We start from the raw sequence: 19,667 nt of genomic DNA, 5'->3' as shown, positions 1-19,667 counted from the left end.
TCCGAGCTGCTCCCGGGGCCGCGCAGCCCCCTCCGCGGAGCCGCCGCCCGAGCCCCTTCAGCTGCTCTGGGTCCCGCCGGGTCCCGCCGTGCGCGCTGCAGCCCTTAGGGAGCTCGGCGCACTCTCCTGGGCGCGCAGTTGCTGTTACTGTCCCCGGGAGCCCGAGGGCCTCCTCGCCCTCCTGGTCCTGCTCCAACTCCCTGCGAGCCCCTTTCCGCCCGGGAAGGTCGGTGCAGCTCCTGCGTCTCCGGGACGGGGCTCTCCTGTTCTGGGGACACTCGCCCCGGCCTCAGCCCGGCTCCTCGCGGCCCCTCCCCCTCGGAGGCCTTTGTTCCTTTATTCCTTTTCCCCCGTCTTCCTACCTTGATAGAAGCGCGAACTCTTCTCACTGTAGCATTCCAGGTGTTCTCTCTTTGAATCTCAGGCCGAATTCATAGATTTTCAGGATAATTTGAAGGTTTTCTAGGTAGTTTGGTGGAGACAGGTGATTTGGAGACCCTACTCCTCCGCCATCTTGCTCCTCCCCCCCAATGTTATCATTTATAAAGCAGAGTTTTGCATTAAGAAGCAGACCGGGTTCCAGTATTGATTGTCCAATTATTACCCTATAAGACCTTTAGGAAAATTTCTAGGCTCTCTGGCTTTGCTCTTCCCAACTGGTTAAAAGGGCAGGCTGGACTGATTGGTACTGATGTCCAGGCTGGTAATGAGATGTGGCCTGTAATTTACCTATATTTGTGTTAAATCTTATTTCTGCAAATGAAGCCATTTTGTCTCAGGCAAGTTACTTAACTATCTAGGACTTGATCCTTTATCTGCCAAATGGAGATAACAGATTTTAAGGTTAATTATAAGGATAAATAGAGGTAATGCATGTGATGAGCTTAGATTTAGGTCAACCATGTAGTAAGTGTTCAATATGTTTATTATTAATGTGATCATCCCCATTAAAAAAATCCCCAAAGTTCTTTTTTTTTTTTTTTTAAAGATTTTATTTATTTATTCATGAGAGACACAGAAAGAGAGAGAGGCAGAGACACAGGCAGAGGGAGAAGCAGGCTCCATGCAGGGAGCCTGATATGGGACTCAACCCCCAGACTCCAGGATTACACCCTGGGCCGGAGGCAGGCACTAAACCGCTAAGCCACCCAGTCCCCAAGGTTCTTGACATGTGAATTGGCTCCCAGAATTTTCTTGTGAGACATAATTTAGATTTAGAATTCTATCTATCTATAATCTACCTATCTGTCTATAGGTCAGAATTTCATAAATAGGCATTAGATGGAGTTCTAAATCAAAACCATGTTTGGGTACCTGAATTAGGGTGAGAAAATTGTCCTTGACAGGTCAGCCATCAAACACATGTGGTGCTTCCAGCCCTAGGCAGTGAGCAGGGACAACTGCCACCATGTGCCTGAGCCCCATTCTACACTTTTAAGGAGGGATAGCCCCTGCTGGGGACAAAGGATGATGGTGGGATGCAGGTCTTTCCAGATCAGTACCACTTAGTCACTGCCCAGAATGGAGAGAGTGTCATGGGGCTGGGATAGAGTTGGGGAGGTCTGGTGTGGCCCAGGGTGCTGGGAGCAGACAGCTGAGGCAGAGAGGCTGGGGGAAGGGGTGGGTCAGGACCATATGTGAGCTGAGGCTTCCAGCCCCTGGGCATGCTCCACTACATTGAACTCTGCTTACAAAATATCATCAATAACCAAGTTGCTAGGAATTTCAAGACTGATACCACAGAGCCCTGAGCCCCTCATGCAGAGCCTTTTGAGTATCAGGCGCTTCTTGACTGAGCTGAGTGTGGGGCCTTTGCTCATGAAACCAGCCCTGAATCCCAGCCTGGCAGAGCAGAGGCAAAGGCTATACAGACTGCACTGCCTGTCATGTAGCAGGCTCTCCCTGCCAACTAGGTTATATTCAAATTGTCCGAAACCTCTTACCAGTGCCCCATTCTCGAAAGAAGGCACGTCTTTAAATTGCAAATCTAATCATATTATTCATCTGCTTAAAATATTTCAGTTGCTTCTCTTTGTTCTGAAAATAGAGTTTAAATGTCATGTGGTCGGTGGGTCCCTGTCACAGTCTTCCTAAAACCCTCCTGATCCCTCACCCCACACCCCTTTCCTCCTCCATCACTGTCCTCCAAGATCACTGCTCTTCACTTTCCTTAGGCTTCCTCCCATCTTAGGTCCTCGGCCATGTGTAGAAGAAGGAGTTCCAGGCAGAGAGAAAAGTCTGTGTGAAGCCTTACTCATTTGTTGGCTTGAAAATTAACTTCCAGCGGCGGGGGGGGGGGGGGGGGGGTTCAGATTTTTGGCCAGCCAAAACAACCTCCATCCTGTGTTTGTTTGTTTTCAGTTTTTCAAAACATGTTTATTTCCTTAAAAAATGACCCAAGGGCTCAGGCTTAAAAGAAAACCTACACCAAAACAGAAAATGAGACGTTTTTCTCCTTGGCCAGAACAAAACAGGGGAAAGTATGAACACAGTCCTCCCACCTCACCACAAATTCTGCAGTCGAGTTTTCCCCCATTTGAAAAATCACAGGTCAGCATATTGGCAGTACAGAGGGTAAGACTTACTCTGGAAAAACCACCCTGGTGATAATTATATCTCCCCTGACAGGTATATATATCCTGTGTTGTTGTTGTTGTTGTTTTTAATAGAACTTCTAAAAATTCTAAATATAATCAGCTATTTAAAGATTATTGATTTAACGTGTCCCTTTCTAATTAAACTGTAAGCATCACACAGGCAGGCTCCATCTCTCTCTTGTTCACAGTTATATTCGGTGCCTAGTTGAGGGCCAGACGCATGGTAGAGTCTCAATGACTATTTATTTAATTATTTATATCCGGTGCCTAACCAGAATGGATAAGCTGATGCCCAATCACTTGAGATTATTATCTGGTAAAGAATGCCCTTTAATTTAGGCAAATCCTGGTTAGGTGTTAGAACAAGACTAGTTTTAAGTTTCTTTTATTCTTGCTCTCCTGGACCTCCTGATTTTACCTCTTTGGGTTTGAAAATCTTCTCTTCACCATTTCCCAGTTTTGTCACTCCTCAGCAGAAGGTATGTATACATACTTCTTCCCATGATTTGTCCAGTCATTGAACCTTCTCATTTATTCAGGTGGTAGTATCTTTACATAACCATTTTCTAGAATTTTCCTATAAATTGTCGCTATTATGTAAAGGTAGACATTGCAGTGCCTGGTTGGCTCAGTCAGTTAAGCATCTGATTCTTGATTTCAGCTCAGGTCGTGATCTCAGGGTTGTGAGACTGAGCCCTGAGTCAGGCTCTAAGCTCAGCAGGGTTTGCTTGGGATTCTCTCTCTCCCTCTGCCTCCACCCCTTCCTCCTGCTTGATCTCTCTCTCTCTCTCTTTCTAAAAAAAATAAATAAAATAAAATAAGGTAGAAGGAGTCCAGTGATGCAGTTTTTCAAAATAAGCTTTGCAGAAGAAAATGGTCTTTTAAATAAAAATATACATATACTGGTGTATTTAAATAGCCTTGCCACTTAAGCAGGGATGAGTTTCAGCTCCCTGTACTATACAGTTTGGTAATCACAAAATGGGTATGGAAAACACAGCCCAGTGTACATAGCCACTGAGTTTCAGAAGATTTTGAGATGGTCTCTAATATATTTGTCATTGTCTACAGCCTAGTAAGATTGTGCTTCCTTTCCACCTTTCATTTTATCATTGTCCATAATAAAGGGATGCATTAATTTAATCCATAAATACAGATATGATGGTTTTATCCTGTGGCTATGAATGGCTCTTTAAAATAAAGAATCAAAATGATAAACTAGTGTAGTAATTTACCATAATTACAGCAATGAAATATTACTTTGAGTCAGTCGTGGCAGTAATACACAGCTCAGGAACTTCTGGTGAAATCCGCTAAATAGAAGAGAATAAAGGGTGGAGGAAATGAGATGTGAGGTCGTGCAAGGTTTCTAGATCCAAATCCAGACAGTTGGGAAAATAAATGCAAGCTGGAGAGCTCAGAGAAAGATCTGCCCTGGGAGGAGATGCCCTTGTTTTCTCTGGAAAGCCCGCCAAGTTTAGGAGACTTGCCACAGTTTAATTAAAGTCTGCAGCTGGTGTGAAAGCAAAGGAGAAAAAGAAATTAGGGCAGCAGAAAAACTAATGAAAGTCTAGAATCTCATTTTAAACTTTTCTCTCTATTATGAAAGAAATACAACTTGTCACATGTGCTCCCATTCACAGTGACAAAGCCCTCGGGGAAGGAACATTCTGGATTATGAAGAGAACAGACCTATAGTCAGGTCTCTTTGGACTTGACTGCCACTAACTTGTTCAGTGAAAACTCATCAAAATCTTCGTTTGTTTTTTCGAAAACCAGATTGGTTACAGAGGGCAGCACAAACTGAATAGCTTCAAGTTTAACTACAGGAAAGCCCATTGAAACTTTGAACCAACTTTTGCAATCTGAGTGGGATTTACATTCAGGTTGTATAGCGATATTCATCAGGATCCCCAAAGAAACCAAACCAAGAGGATAGTCTCTATTGTGGGGACTGGCAAGTCCAAAATCTATGGAGTAAGCCAAGCAGGTTGGAAACTCAAGCAGGGTTTCTATGTTGCAATGTTGAACCTGAATTCCTTTAGCCTTCAGGAAAACTCCGTCTTTCCTCTTGAGGCCTTGAACTGATTGGATGAGGCCCACCCACATTATGGAGAATAATCTGCTTTACTGAAAGTCTAGTGATTTAGATGTTAATTATGTCTAAAAAATACCTAGACAGCAACACCTAGTCCAGTGTTTGATGAAACAAATGGGCACCATTGCCTTGCCAAGGTGATACATGAAATTAACTATCAAACCAACTAATATTAACAATAATATATTAGTTAATATTTATATAACCCTTACTTTTTGTCAGGTACAATGAACTCATTTAATTCTCACAACAGCTATAGGACAGAGATAATGTTATTATTCGCAATTTATGGGTGAGAAAATTGAGATATAGGAAGGGTAAGTAATATTCCAGGTTCACAGAGTGTAGAGATGGAGCTAGGATTTGAATCCATTTTGTCTAACTTCAGAATTTGGGTTATCAGGCACCAAAATATGATGAATCTGGGCAAGTTAATTTTCCTGAGCTTTTATTCTCTTATGGGAAAACATATATAATAGCAAATAATATGTGGTTTGAGGAAACAATTAAATCAGAATATACATATAAGGATCCTTGCATTCTACCTAATAAATAGGAGGTGCTCAATAAAATTTAGCTTTCTTCCTCTGACCTTAAAATTGCTTATTTTTTTAAATATATGTTTTTAAATATTTATTTGTTTATTTGAGAGAGAGAATGGAGTGGAGAGAGGGGCAGAGGGAGAGAGTCTCTTAAGCAGACTCCATGCTGAGCATGGAATGACACCAAGCTTGATCTCTTGACCCTGAGATCACAACCCAAGCAGAAACCAAGAATCAGGGGATCCCTGGGTGGCTCAGCAGTTAGGCGCCTGCCTTTGGCCCAGGGCGTGATCCTGGAGACCTCGGATCGGATCCCGCATCGGGCTCCCTGCATGGAGCCTGCTTCTCCCTCCTCCTGTGTCTCTGCCTCTCTCTCTCTCTCTCTCTCTCTCTGTCTCTCTGTCTATCATGAATAAATAAATAAACAAATCTTAAAAAAAAAAGAAACCAAGAATCAGGTGTTTATCTGACTGCACCACCCAGGTACCCCAAAATTGCTTTATTTTTTTAATCATCATGTCTTATGTTTAGAGATCCCTTCACTCTAGAAAAGCTCACTAAACCATTGAGGTCTTAGGGTTATTAAATAGGATTATTTTAATAATTTTTTTGCTTGATTATATTTTCACCTAATAATCCCTAAGCTTCATCTAGGCTACAATTTGTGTTATTCCATGCTCCTCTTTAGCACTAAACTTAATCCTTGGTATATAGTAAGGTCTTCAGTGCATGAAATAAATCAGTAAATAGATTTAGGAATTATTGCTTTTTATTGTGCTTTGACAGGTAAGAAACTGAAATCGAATGATTAAATGGCTTGCTCAGGTGTATAACAATTTATAGATGATGTATCCAGGTCTCCAGAATTACATTGTTTCATTTATTTGTTTCCTCTCAGAAAAGCAATGTTAGATGTAAGCAGAGGCATATACAGTCTTAAGTTTTGTCATCTTGTTGCCCATCTGGAGTTGGAGAAAGTTTAAATAAAATTCAAATTTTGAGTGATATTGACCTCCATGCTTGGGTGTCATAAATGGGTCCTGACCAGAATCTGAGAGTTGTTGACCCCAAGAGCCTTCATTTGGAGTGGACTTCTTCTGACCAGGGAGATGAATAGCTTTGGAGCTCAATAATTAAAGGGTCAGTGATTCATGCAAAGCAATTCCACATTTAGATATGCATTACTTGCACTTCAAAAAGAAAAGGAAAAAACCCCACACCTTTATTCAACTTTCACTTCTGCTGTCTTCCTTTTCTGGAAACTGATGAGAAGTACCTCTATAATTTAAATCTAATGACAAAGTGCAAAGCCATTACCTACTTTTATTGAATTGTCTTCTCTTTTATGGACTAATTGAAGGAATGACACATTGCTACAGAAATGTGTGTGCTCATTCCATCCAGCCCTGCCTCCTCTTGCCTAAGATTTGCTATCTTAGCTGTAGGAGACTGATCTGAGACTTGGAGACACAACACATGGGACCAGTTCTGGCTTGGCCACTCATGGGCTGAGTAAGCTCAAGTGAATATCTCAACCTCTCTCTGCCTTACTTTCCTCACAGATAAAATGTGGGTAATAAGTTCTACCCTGATTCTATGGAGAAGTAATATGTCAATGGGGTGATTTATGTAAGAGTTATTTGAACATTACAATAAATAAAATATATAAATAAAAAACAAGAAAATATACAAACCATTATTATTATTACTATGGATTTTTTTAAAGAAAAATACATTCTACTTGGTACTATTTCCTTTACATTATAAATTCAAAGTCTAGATTTAAAATATAAGTAAATAGGTAAACAGCTCACAGTCTTCTAGGTGTTACCATCTTCTGGTCATTCTGACTTCTCTCTGAAAACCAAAGTTCCAATCAGAATCCCTTTATCATAAGGGAAGGGAGAAGAAATGTGTGGGAAATATCAGAAAGGGAGACAGAACATAAAGACTCCTAACTCTGGGAAATGAACTAGGGGTGGTGGAAGGGGAGGAGGGCAGGGGCGTGGGGGTGAATGGGTGACGGGCACTGAGGGGGGGCACTTGACGGGATGAGCACTGGGTGTTATTCTGTATGTTGGTAAATTGAACACCAATAAAAAATTAATTTATTAAAACAAAGAATCCCTTTACCTTCTGATATCCTATAGACACTTGGTTCCCATTATTTGTACTTTCCTTCCCATTTCTACAGCCAACACTTCAATTTAAAACTTCATTGTTTTCAAAAAGGTCTTTTTGTTTCAAAGATGGACTTTCATAATGACTTTCCACTGCCTAGAGAAGATTCCAAATCCCTTAGATCTCCACAACTTGGAACTATGAAGACAATACTGCTTTATATTTCCATTTCCATAAAGAAACCCTCTACTCTGAAAATGTGATTGTCTTATTATTCCATCAGAGCTTCAATGTGGTTTAATAGAGTACTTCACAAATTCCTTCCTTTTGCACCCTATAAACCATCACATTGGGGTTTTATGCATTTTATGGAAACTCCAAGGTCATTTCTCTCCCTTTCCTGAAAACTTCTGAGACCACATTGTTCTTAGACCAATATCCTTGAGATTGATTTTTAAGGTCTTTCAAAAAAGAACTTAGCTTATGCACTCCACTCCCATATTTCTTCCCCAAACAGGCTATTCATATCAAACTTGAATACCCTCTTGCGTCCTGATACTGCTCCCCAATCATTCTTTTCCTGGCTCAATTTCTCTTCCTGCCCCTTCTCTGTTTATTTAAATCCCAGCAGTCTTTATGAAAACAGCTCATATAAAATCTCTCCACAAAGTTTTCTTTGTTGCTGCATATTTTCCTTCACTGACCTCCAAGAATATGGAGGAGGTAGTATGGTATAGAAGAGGCAATAAGGCATTCTAGAAATAGAATTTCATTTGGAGTCGCACAGACCTAGGTTTGCAATCCCAATTTGGCATTTAATATCGGTAAGTCCTTGGGAAAATCACATAACTCCTTGAGCTTCCTTTATCTTATCTGTAAAATAGAAATATTAATTATAACTTTACATAGATTGTAGTGATTGAATGAGGCAATTTAGGTAAAACATCTGCCACATAATAGTCCTTCAATAAGTGGTATCACTATCATTATGAGTACTGCCTCTATTGCTCATTTGGCATCTACCATATGCCACCTTGTGTTATTCTTGAACTACTTTATGGGCTTATATCTGTTTCCTATAAAAGTGGCTTTCATGGACATGCTGTGTACTACACTTATTTTGAATGTCCCAGAGTGGTAAGCACAATGATGGTGCCTTGCCATTTATTAAAAATATAAGAAGCTCATCCCTTGAAAAATTAATTTCAATAGTATGTTTTGTTACTTTAAGTACATACAGTTAACTATATATTACCAATACTGATAAAGCATTACTAAATAGAAATCCTTCTGGATTTGTTTGGCATGTTCTGTGAGAATCACTTTACATCCTGTTGCCTTGGTGCCATTACTTGAAACTAAGGAAGAGACTCAGACCACTTCCTGGGGTAATAATAGATTATTGGCTCTCCTCACCTCAACCACACTGAAACAGAATATTTCATAACTGATATATATAATGAACACATTGGGTGACTCATAATCCCTCTGAGCAATGAGAGTCTTCAACATAGAGTAATCTGAGCAGCTTGGAGCCATATTTTTTACCTCTCTGAACCTCATTTCTTTCTTATTATTATTTCAAACTTATTTTTTAAATACAGATTATCTTATTATTATTTCAAACTTATTTTTTAAGTACAAATTATCATAGTTTCTATATACAGCTTGTAAAAAAAATCCTGCATTGTAGCTCATCATTTGGTATGTAGCAGTTACTTAAAAGCCATGGCCATAATTATCCTTATCAGAGCAATAGCTGTAGGCATAAGTGCTCTTGCTAGATGATTAGAAATGCAGAGTCTCAGGTTCTATGACTTAACAACTGAATCCAAATCTGTCTTCTGACAAAGATGCCTAGATTATTGGAAGGCACATTGAAGTTTGGGAAGCGCCGGTCCAGATCATATTCTGTATCAGTAGATCTAGGAAGGGACCGAGAACTGTATTTCTGATAAGCTTCCAGATAGTATCTGTGCTGTTAACCCACAATCAGCACCATGACTAGCTAGTTTGGAATCAACCTAGCAAGGAGTTTCAGAAAATATGGATGATTAGTTTCCACTCTCAGATATTTCATTGGAATGATGCAACCTCAGCATCAGAACTTCTAAAATTAAAGTTTATTCTAATATGCAGAAAAGTTTGAGAACCACTGCTGTGGATTAATTTGGTTGGGATTTTTTTTTTCATACATATCTCAACAGTAGCATTTCAATCAGGACATTATGTCAATCATGATTTTTAAAAAATCCATCATTGAGATTTTACTAGAGTTATTTTGACAGATGGAAATGTAAACACATACACACGCACACATATATACACAAACAGACAGACATATATATCAATTTAAATCCTTTTAACTCCGAACTTGGTCTTGCATAACAATAACAAAACAAAGTTGAAAGCCTGTGAAATACAGAGTTCCAAGATAGAGTTAAGGCAAAGGCTGAAGCTGAAATAGTTTGGAAGGAAGCTCCATTGAGCTTTTGAAGCATTAAGGAATCTGCACACCATGCTTCTATGTTGCCAGATTTTCACTTGTCAATACATCAGAATTAAGGTTGAGCCAGATAAACTGTTAGCAATGTCAAATGTGATTGTTGCAATATGTTCTAAATCATGGGTGCCAGGGGTGGATCTTGCTGACTTTTGCATCTTCCTTCCCAAATTTCAAAAGAGTGATAGATGGATTCATTCTTTTCAAAGGGTAAACAAGAAATATATTTAGAAACAAGTGATACTTTAGTGGGTGGGCTTGTGTGAAAATATTCCACCTACTGGTCAGACCTGTAAAAAATCTCATCGGGAGTTTCATCATTAAAAATGATTGTAGGATGTCATCAGGGTGGGAGTTTTTTCCAGTTTTAGGCAAAAGTAGTATTAGTTTGTATTGCAAAAATTAAGTGATACATCATTGTAGGATGTCATCAGGGTGGGAGTTTTTTCCAGTTTTAGGCAAAAGTAGTATTAGTTTGTATTGAAAAAATTAAGTGATCCATCATTGCTCTAAAAAATTCAGTGGTTGACCATACTCCAGATATGCCCTTCATGTGAAAGAAATTCTAAACTTAAAATCAATCTCAAGATTGTGTTTATTCACACTAACTAAAAATATACCAGAAGGAAACTTTGAATAATCCTAGTATGCTTTCACTTTGTAAAAATGGAATTGATACTCAGCTCTACAGGGGAAAAAATACAAACTAAGTTGTAGCCAATTCATTCAAAAACATGTTTGAATGCCTACTATGTGCTAGACATTTTTAAAAGATCTTAAAATAATCCTCTCTTCCACAACTGAATCTTAAATTCCTTCATGCAAAATAATTTCACTGGGGGAAATGGCAACATTGGTAATGAGCAGTTGTTGAGAACTGGAATGGGTTGGGCACTATGTTTGGCCCATTACATATAACCTTGTTTCTCCAGTATTCATGGCAACCCAGTGTGGGTAGAACTGTAATTATTCAAGATTTAGGAGGTGGCATCTGAGACCCAGAGAAATGATATAACTAGAGAAACAGTAAGCAGTGGGGCCAGCATTTGAAATCTGATCATCTGAATTCAAACCCCATTTTTTAGTCATGAAGGAAGAAGCAAATGTACCTGAACTGTGTTGGGCATATTGTGTGAGTTGAAGATTTCATCCAAGGCACACTAAGCCTAGTTTAAGGGAAAAGTGATTCTTGTTCACAAGAAGAATAATCGTCTCTACTTGGGCCAGGAAGCTTCCATGGACAAAAGAACTCCATCGTATCAATGCCCTGCAGCCAAAGCTCATCCTGAACACACGGTATGGAATGAGTCTTGTGTTTGACTCATTGCAGCAAGGGAGAGAGTGCACTATTGGAAATGGAAAGTCTCAGTAAGACAGTGCTACAAAGGATCTATTAAAGGACCTGGGGCTTGGGATGCCTGAGTGGCTCAGGGGTTGAGAGTCTGCCTTCAGCTCAGGGTGTGATCCAGGGATCCGGGATTGAGTCCCACATCAGGCTCCTTGTAGGGAGCTTGCTTCTTCCTCTGCCTGTGTCTCTGCCTCTGTGTCTCTTATGAATAAATAAATAAAATCTTTTAAAAAACTGATAAAAGATCTGGGCTTTGGTTGAGTGATGTTTTTTAAAGTTAAAGGAAGCAAAGATTTACCCTGAATGGGAGGCTTTTAGGAAGTGGGGACAATCCCATGACGCGGTATCTCAACTTAATTTTTGAGGGAAGCAACCTAGAGCTAGGATAAAGGTGTAGTTGATACACAGTAGCTGTCATTCACACAGGCTGGGAGGAGTTTGGCTTTTGGTGGGTTGCACGTTGACCTTTTCTTGTCTGTGCTTATGGGAGGTTACGAAGCGGCCCTATTTCTGTCTCACTTTAGCTTGGTGTCACAGTGGCTTTGCCTAGTGTTGGTGTTTTGGAAGACTGTTTTTGTCCAGGACAATAACAGCCTTGCTATGAGCAATAGGCCAGCTTCTAAAAACACTGAGGCCTAGCTGTGACAGACCAGTTCCTTGATGTCAGGGGCAGGTGGTGTTTGTTTGTTTGTTTGTTTGTTTGTTTGTTAATAGTCTATTGAGAAAGATAAGATCCCTATTCCTAGTCCCTGGAATCTTTGGAGAAGAAATCTGAAATAGAACTCTTTGTGTGTCTAATTGTGTGGAGGGAGAATGTAAAAGCCTGAGAGAGAGAGAGAGAGAGTGAGTGTGTGAGACACACTTGGGTGTGTAACTGACACAGAGAGCAAAGGAGAGCCAGATAGATCTATAGTGTTCATCACCAAAGATGGGGACAGAGGACCCATTGTTTCAAGAAAGATCGAGAGTTCTGAGCTACAGTGGCTCACGAATGATTCTTAAGTCAGATGGACAAGAAAAAACCTTAAAGTGGGAAGGAATTTTGGGATAAAATGACAGATTTACCACTTGAATTCTTTTTTCCTGAGTTTGATTCTTCAAACAGCACTGCTTTCATCCTCACAGCAAGGGACTGATTTATTCCTTTCTCTCACCAACCATTCATCAAGCAGTCAACAAGTTCTGTAGAATTGACCTCCATTATAACTCTTAAGGATTTAATTACAAAACAATTTAAACACACAAAAATGCACAGGAATACTGTGACCAACACAAATGTCTTTTTTCTCTGTCTCCCATGTAAATGTCTTAACCTTCAAGACCTGAAGATGTCTACTGTTTTCTTCCCTTTTAAAAATAATGGTTTTTTTTCCCAGAAATTATTTATGAAAGTGGAACATGCAAAGTAAAAATCAATCAGTACTATAAAGCTTCCACAAAACACTTCTCTTTGCCTCCCCCCATTCCATTTTATACCTGAATTCCTTGATCATCTGAGTCAGTTACTATCAATAATATAGGTACATATATCTCTATCAATTTGGTTTGACTTCCAAATTTCTAAGTAATATACTATCAGCAATTGTTGATTTGTACTGTTGAGCATCACTTTTTCACTTTATTGTGTGAGAGATGAGGATTTAGCCCTTAACTCTGTCTTACATTACATGACTACATAGGTATCATTCAATAGTAGGGTACTATGACTACTTTTTCTTTCCGGAACCACATTTTATATTGGAGTTCATCATTGCCTTTATATAAAAATGTGCATAATTTTTAATATATAATCATTTTTCCCAAACTCTACAAAAGAAGTAGAGAATCCTTTAGAGTACCTTCCTCCACAGCAACTGAGCTTATATATATATATATATTTTTTTTTTCTTCCCTTTGAAACCATCCTCCACCCTGGGCCCTCTATCTTCACTTCTACTATAGACTGGTTGCCTTCTAAACTGAGTATCTAGCCTCCTAGCCTCTTAATACTTTTTTTACACTTCTCTTGTGGTTGTTCTGATATTTCCTGGATGAGTGGTCTATTTTGTCTTTCTTGGTCTATACCCTCATTATGGAGAGACACCACTTCAAGTAGTTTTCTGAGAATGATACGCGAGGGGGAGTCTTGAGGCCTTGCATTTCTGAAAATAGAATTTGCTATTCTCAGACTTGATTGATGATTTGACCATTTATGGTGCCATACATCAGAAATGAATTTTCCTTTAGAGTTTTGAAAGCATTGTTTCATTTTCATTTGGCTTCAAGTAATGCTACTGAAAAATCCTGTATCATTTTAATACATATTCTTTTGTGTGTAACCTTGTTTATTTATTTTCTAGGATATTTTAGAAACTTATTTCTAGCCTTGGTGTTCTATGATTCATATGGCAGATCAGGCACTAACTAGCTGATTAGAAGGTCTGTTATATGAATAGAAATTTTTCAGTGATTTGGTTAGTCCTGATAATTGCACTGGTGGCGGGATTCCAATGGCTGTATCTTTGACTTCTTCTTTTACCTATTCTTTTTTAAAAAGATAGAAGAACAAGCTTTGTCTGCAGCCAAGTCCAGGTCCAGATTTTGGGGTGGGTGGTCATTGTCGGGGGAGTTCAGTACCAGTATTCTTGGGGGGAAAAGTTTTTAAAAAGTTATGGGCAGTGGCTAGGATAACTTCAACCCAATCATATTGTTTCTATCACATCATTGTTCTCCCATGATGTCCTGTGTCTAGGGTCCCCCAGAACAGAACAATGCTGGCTTACATGTTTTATAAAATAAATAATTTTATAAACCTCATGTTAGGGTGGAGAAAGCATAGCTGCATGGCTGGGTGGAATTGATAATAGGCCAGGGTACTATCAATGTCTCCCCCTTTATTTTTCCTCTAGTGCTTTGCTGTTTTCTTCAGGGGTATTGGTACCCAAAGTTCTGGGCATCTAATTGGCTAGCATTCTGCTGGCTTCCCACTGAGCAAGCATTCAGGTTTCTTAGCAAAATCTCATCCTTTCATCTTCCTATATTCCAAAATCATCTTGAAGTCTCCTCTCTTAGTCTATTCCTTTTATATATTTACAGCTCATTTTTATTTATTTTCTTATATTTTAATGTGGTTATCATATGGGTACAAAGATTAATTCATATATGACATTCACAATGTACAATTGGAAGTCTTTAAACTTTTCTTACTTCTAAATTGTCAGATGTTACAAAATTAGCCAGCCACATGTACATTATTCTTATAGGAGATATTAATTATATCCTATGGACCAGGATACATTATAAGCTAGTAGAAAGAATGCTCTAGCCACTACCAATAAAATTAACCTGATCACAGTACATACAATTTTACTATTAATAAACCTTCACCTTCTAAGGTTTTCTAATAATAGTCTAGTAACTGCCTCAAATCCTTTGTGGAATATGTAGAAGGGTATATAAATGAATGAATAAATGAACAGTAAATGAATGCTTATTGTTTATTAACATAGGGCAGTAACAAGAAAAAAATTTGTATCTAAAACAGTGTTTTCTTTGGACATATATTTGAGCAATAAAATGTCTTGACTTGAAGAGCTTTGTGGAGGCTCTATCATCAGAATGTCAGGTTAGCTTCAAAAGCTGACTGGTGTGAATGATCCACTAATATTTTGCACGCTTACTACAATGAAATTACACAATTATTTACAAGCATGGGGTAGGATTTCAGACTTCTGGGTATTGCCGCATTTTGACAGTGGTGTGTAGGAAAAGGAAGAACAGCATGAAAAACCCCCATCCCCTCAGCAAGCATTCATCATGCTCTAATCTGCTGCAGTACCTCTGGTCTTCTCCAGTATTGATGGCCCTCTTTGTACAAGGGAATTCTGAAAGCTGTCTCATTAATGCACTGAATGGGTAGTGGTGTTTAGCCAATGCCATTTCCAGGTCTCCCTTATCAATGTGGAATGATCCATCAGGGAAGTCCATTTCCCTCTGAGGCATTTCTCCGTGCAGAATGTTTCTCCTAGAAACCAAAGCTGCCCTTCCAGGTCACTTTACCATCACTCTTCCTCTCTCTCACAGAGGAGGTGTGCCTTCCTCCTCCCTCCCTTTCCCTGAATGAACACCCTCTGGGCTCATCTTGAGAGTGTGTGTGATGTTTTTGACAATCATCGATGCCTCGCCAGGCATCACTCCTGGGGTAAGCAATGTAAGGCATGAGCTTTCCTGACAGATTAGAAGGTGCTTTGTAACCAGGGGAAAATCAAATCAAATGCTTGTCATAGGGAATTCCAAGCTATGTAGGAAGGCAGAAAGGGCATGGGAGGAAGGGGAGAGCTGGGAGAAGGTGAAAATGCAGTCTAATAAATTCAGTGCAAACACCTGAAAAAAGCATCAAAGCATCAGTTGATGAAATAGTAGAAACTTTGCTTAAAGACTCCTGAAGGATGAGCTTTTCTTCTTAGAAAAGAATGCATTTTTAACAAGAAGCCTAACAAAACTTAGAAAATACAAAATAAGAAAATACTTAACAAAGCTGTGGTATCACCAATCAAAGGAAGCTTATGTAGCCATTAAAAATGTTGGCCATGAAAAAATTGAAATAGTAGGAACAATGCTTATTAGGTCATGATGTCAAATTATAGTGACAGCGAGGTAGGACTTATGCCTAGAGAGAAGGATGAAACTCCACCAATAAATTAAATCTAGTGTAACGAAGCAGTAGAACTTCATATATATTTCCTTTTCGTGATTTTTAATATTTTCCATTTTCTTTAAAGTCCAAGCCATCACCTAGAAGGACCTCTCCAAAATGAACAAAAAATCAAAAAACCAAAAACCATGTCTATTTTTCAGAAGGAAGAAGTCTAAGCAAGCTCCAAGCCCTAGAGGAAAAGAGTCAAACTACAGAAGCATGAGGGAGTACAATGGAGTGTGTTAACCATTCTGGGCCTTTGTTCTAAAGGAAATGAAACCAAAGAAAAAGATAAGATTAAAGAGAAAGGTTAAGAAACAGTAGAGGTTTATAGGAATAAAGTTAGAAAAGCTAAAGGGGGTGCAACTGGGTGGCTCAGTTGGTTAAGCCTCTGACTCTTGGTTTTGGCTCAGGTCGTGATCTCAAGGTCATGAGATTGAGCCCATTATCAGGCTTCAAGCTCAGTGTGGACTCTGCTTCAGATTCCATCTCCCTCTCCCTCTGCCCTTCCCACTTGTGCTCTCTCTCTCTCTCAAATAAATAAAACTTAAAAAAATTAAAGGGGTATGACACACTTTGTAAAAAAATATTTTAAAAATCAAGGAGAAAAAACTTTTTGAATGTTCATGAATATATAATCATTTTAAAAGATCATTTTTAATTTTTTATTTTGTTTTTTAAAAGTCCTAAGTGCTCTAGAAACATGCACGAACCATGAAACATACTGAGAAGGGTTTAGGAACCAATTTGGACTAGGAAGATGTATGGGTAATATATTTATTTCTTAAGTAAGAATTAATTAAACTATGATACATGAACTTGTTAGTAGTATGCACCCATAAAAATGATAAATATCAAAATTATAGAAGCATGAAAAATGCCTACAAAAGATTTAAATAAAAAAATGCCACACAACTTTATGTAAACACTGATTACAACTATGTGAAATTTTATGTGTGTATAGAGAGATGTAAATAGTTATGCTAAGGGGGATGAATCCTTATAAATATTTTTCTGTGCAACTGTTAAATATTTAACACAGTTTTGGTTTGTATGAAAGATTACTGATATAGGCCAGATGCATGCAAACACTGTGGCTCAAATTAATTGTAAACTAGACTAGCAAGGAATCCAAAGATAGCATTCTGGGATGTTTGGGATAAATTTGAAGGTGGGGGGTAGGGAGCACAGGCCTCACATGGGAGCTTTCAGCACATGATGGAGAGATTTGCTTGGTTAGGAGGAGCGGGGAAGGGAAGAGGACCTTGAATAGGCAAGCAGCTTTGAAGCCTTGGGTTATGTCTACACATGTGGCATATATCATCTGGTTGATTTCATTGGCCATAACTAGCTTCCCCACACCCGAGTCAAACACTTCCGAAGGTTCTTTCAATGCCTCTGGGTGCTGTCCTCTCAATGTGAGAAACACTAATCTCATATTCACTTAAAACGTCAATAGCTTCCTATGGCCCTAGGCACGAAGATCATGCTTCATACCGCGAGTCTGACATCCCCACATCACATGGCCTTGTTGACCCTTCTGACTTATCTGATGCCCCTGCTCCCCCTCAGCCATGCTCCTTCAAGGTTTTTCTCCTGCTTCAGGCCCTGGATGTTGCTTTTGCAGATTTTATTTCACCTGGCAATTCGTGGTTAGCTCTTCATCCCTCAAGTGTCTCTATTCAAGTGTCATCTATTCAGAGAGGTTTTGTCACTACCCTTTCTAAAATTTGCCTTCACCCACATCCATTCACCTCAGTGTGATATCCTCAGGGCACCACTGTGCTTACTTCCTTTACGAACTTAGAAAGAGTATTTATTTATGTGTTTGTTCATTTATTTATTTAAATTTAGCTTCTATTTCATGAGACTAAATTCTATAAGGAAAGGATGTTATCTGCTGGCAACCATTTTATCTGCAGTTCCTAGCATAGTCTTTAGCAGATAGTAGGTGTTCAATAAATGTTTTGGGATTAATGACTTCCTGACTGATATATTAAGTGAATGAACCATCTTATCCCTTCTCATCCATCCTATCAAGTATTTATCTGTTAAAGGCTATTATGCCTGGTGATACCACAAACTTTCTGAAACTACAGAAATCATACTTCTTTTATTTGTAAGTTATTTTAACCCGCTTTGGGTAGCTGAAGGTCAGTTTAAGATAAGATGACAGGTCTGGGTCAGACAGATATGTATTTATTTATTTATTTATTTATTTATTTATTTATTTTAAATGTTTTATTTATTTATTTAATTTTTATTTATTTGTGATAGTCACACAGAGAGAGAGAGATATGTATTTAAAGCCTATGCTAGTTATGTGATTTTGAGTTAGTTGCTAAAACATCATCTGGTCTCATTCACCAGAACATAATGGTTTAACATAAATACAAGACATTATAATAAATATTATGTGATCACTATTATTCTTGGTATTACAGCTTCCATTTAAAAACGATCTCAGGTGGTGGATGACATAATTAGCCTATGCTGGGTTACCCTTATTCCTATAACCACTGGGTGTGGATTACAGTCAAATTTTATTATAACAACAGTATCAAGTCCACTATAAAACTATCTAACTTTAAGCTCTATTTAAGAGGGTTTCGTTATATGAATACCCAGAGAGCCTCTTAATAAATTCCCTCTTATCGCAGTACCCAGCAATAATATTGTAAAATGGTAGAAAATGGGAATGACAGAAAAATAAATCAGACCACCCAATCTGGAATAAACCTGAATGCATCTCAGTAGACAAGAAATCCCACAAACGTCATGATTGTACAACATCAGATTTAACTGGCAAGTACGTTCTAATTCCCAGAGAGAAAAGGTCAAATATTTGTGGGCGACCACGAACTAGCTGGAGTAACTCAACCAAACCAGGCCCGGACTTGTGTCCCTCATTCACTCAAAAGGCTCGAGAGCCTAAAGGGTGAATAGTTGGTAGACGCTTGAGAAAGGGCTTGAGCAATGGTTCTCAGGGCTCGCTTGTACGTGATCGCCCACATAACACAATAGATAAAACTTATTCTGACCTGGGCATAAATGTAAATAAGGGTCTGTCTGTCCTTGCTGGTCTGTTTACCATACCTAATGTTCCTTTGAAGTATGCACATCTGGAGCAACAAGCTTATCTATTTACCAAGGTCTTCTGGCACCCGTGAGTCTGTCTTGCATGCTGAGAAAAGGGAACTTTGGAGGGTTTCACAAACCTGCTAAAAATAAACACCTTCTTGGCTTTGTTTTGCTCATGCTATAAAATGTTGTAAAACCTTGAATAAAGCTGGCACTGCTTGGACATCATCCACTGTGTCCCTCCTGTCCCCATCTCTTTACTTTTATTTTCCTCATCCCCTTATCCTCAGGACCCTGATCATGTTGCCGCAGGGCGCACAACAAATATTCTCTTATTATGGAGTGAGGGAGAGGGAACATGGAAATCAAACTGAAGCCTGAGCATTTCAAATCATTGCAAGAACACAATATCACACCTTATATGAATTTTGGGGATACCACTTATTAAAGTATAGCAGGATATTATTGTATTAACAAGAAAGAATCACCTTTACTTCTCTCAAAGTTATGTCACAGGTGAAGCAAAAACCAAGCTCCTACCTTAAACTATGGCTTTCGACAAGAACCTTCTAAAGCACTGGTGAGCACCATTTCTGGTGTGGATGTTTGTAGCTATTTAGTCTGTTCTTTTTTTAAAGATTTTATTTATTTATTCATTTGAGACACAGAGAGACAGAGAGGCAGAGACATAGGCAGAGGGAG

The sequence above is a fragment of the Canis aureus genome, chromosome 29, assembly GCF_053574225.1.
Source record: "Canis aureus isolate CA01 chromosome 29, VMU_Caureus_v.1.0, whole genome shotgun sequence".
Lineage (NCBI taxonomy): Eukaryota > Metazoa > Chordata > Mammalia > Carnivora > Canidae > Canis > Canis aureus.
The sequence above is the reverse complement of the archived record's forward strand: the minus strand, read 5'-3'. Positions refer to the sequence as shown.